Source organism: Penaeus monodon, chromosome 18 (assembly GCF_015228065.2).
Source record: "Penaeus monodon isolate SGIC_2016 chromosome 18, NSTDA_Pmon_1, whole genome shotgun sequence".
Lineage (NCBI taxonomy): Eukaryota > Metazoa > Arthropoda > Malacostraca > Decapoda > Penaeidae > Penaeus > Penaeus monodon.
The window spans coordinates 13,850,563-13,853,062 of record NC_051403.1 but is presented as its reverse complement, the minus strand read 5'-3'; positions in this window follow the sequence as shown (position 1 = coordinate 13,853,062).

The window sequence follows — 2,500 nt, the reverse complement described above, 5'->3', positions numbered from 1 at the left end:
GGGACCCTACCACGTACTCACTCCAAGAGCATCACAACATGAAAACTACAATTAAGTATCATGCTGTGACCACGGCGGCTCAAACATGAACCTACCATTAAAAATAATAATAATAATAATAATAAAAAAAAAAAAAAAAAAAAAAAAAAAAAAAATATATATATATATATATATATATATATATATATATATATATATATATATATATATGTGTGTGTGTGTGTGTGTGTGTGTGTGTGTGTGTGTGTGTGTGTGTGTGTGTGTGTGTTGGTGTGTGTGTGTGCGCGCGTGTGTGTGTGTGTGTTTATACATGTGTACATATAAAAATATAAACACGTGTGTGTGTATATATATATGTGTGTGTGTGTGTGTGTGTGTGTGTGTGTGTGTGTGTGTGTGTGTGTGTGTGTGTGTGTGTGTGTGTGTGTGTGTGTGTGTGTGTGTGTGTGTGTGTGTGTGTGTGTGTGTGTGTCTGTCTTTGTTGATTATTTATTGAAAAATTTCTGCCGCGTCAACATCTAAGGTCATTTGCGACGCACTCAAAATATAGCAGTAGGGTGGGGCTTTCCAGCGAAGCCCCCAATTACTTTTTTTCAAAATTCTATTTCTTGTGTTTTTCACAGAAAATATATATCAATAAAACAATGTGGTGCATTGGACAAAATCATAATATTTATTTATTTATTGAAAATTTTCTGCCGTATCAATATCTAAGGTCATCAGCGGCGTATTCAAAATACCGGGAAGTGCTATATAACATCAAAGGTTAGGGTTAGGGTTAGGAAAGAGTTAATAATTAGGGTAAAAAGTTACAGGTTGAACAGTACTAGAGGGTAGCATGGTTGTGAAAAAGGGTTGAGAGAGGGAGCTGATGGGGTTTAGCATAAGGTAAAAGGTTGTTAGAAGGGAGTGGGGAGCATTATGATAAAAGAATTGTGGCAAAAATGGCGAACATGAGTTTAAGGAATAGGATTAGCGGACAGAACAAGGGGGATGAAGAAAAGTTGGAGAAGTAAGGAGATGCAAGATTTGTTGAAGCAAGGGGTGAGGACCAAGGTAAAGGTGATCCCCTAATTTGGGCCTTAGTCCCTGTCTCCTAAGCTCCCCACGACAACAAGAAGCAAGGGTTTGGGGAGGGGGGTGTCATGATATATAGAATTAATATTTTGTCATATTTCTCACTCTTAGGATAGTAAAAAGTGGAATAACTCATCCTCATCATATTATTTTGGAATTCGAAGGGTCCAGTACCATCTTCAATATTAAAAAATTGCATGCATAACAAGTGAAGCAACATATATATATATATATATATATATATATATATATATATATATATATATATATATATATATATATATATATATATATATATATATATATATATATAAACTATTTGGAGGATTGCCAATTAATTTTTGAACATTCCAATAAAACTTTGCATTTAAATATATAGATATATACTGAACTCATTACCCATGTTACCATGCTATTCACTCTAATTTTACTTCAGGATACTGAACATACAAAATATATCTCGGATCTTTATTAGTACCAAAAATGCAAAAACTACAACATTAAGAGTGTATAATGAACACAGAATAACACAGAATTAAGTTACTATTTCATTGGACTTCAATATCTTTCTACACATTAATATCACAATCATGTGTACTTGTCTTCTGGACACTTAACATATTACAAACATTTATTTACATGCATGTTGTGTGTGTGCATACAAGCATGTGTGCAAATGAGAGTGCATGCATTCTTGCAAACATGAGTGCATATGCGTGTATGTGTGTGCATTTGCTTTAATGAATTCATGCTTATGTTAGTCTAGGCAGGTGGGTACATGTAAATATCTTTATTATTTGGAGTGGATATCATTCTTCTGAGCTTATTTAGTGTATCTTTATTGAAAGAAATCTACACATACAAAGGCTATACAAAATTAAAAAGATAAAACACACATACACACACACACACACCTATGTATATGTGTATATATGTATGTACGTATGTACATGTGTATATATGTATGTACGTATGTACATGTGTGTATATATGTATGTACGTATGTACATGTGTGTATATATGTATGTACGTATGTACATGTATGTGTGTGTGTGTGTGTGTGTGTGTGTGTGTGTGTGTGTGTGTGTGTGTGTGTGTGTGTGTGTGTGTGTGTGTGTGTGTGTGTGTGTGTGTGTGTTTTAAATTCCTAAAAATATCTATAGTATTATTATGCTAACAAGGACTGGTAACAATATTAAAATTGCTGATAATCCTAGACTGTATTTCTTAATGCTATTTATGTAATGCTATAGTGTACTTCATTTTATCCAAATGAATCGAACTGTAAACATTATATATGTCCTAAATTATACACATAATATGCTAAACAATGTATAAAGTATAAAAATATAAGGTATTTTCTGATTTTAATTATTTATTAGTATGATTTGAAGTCAAGATCTTTTCTGTTAGGACCCAAAAA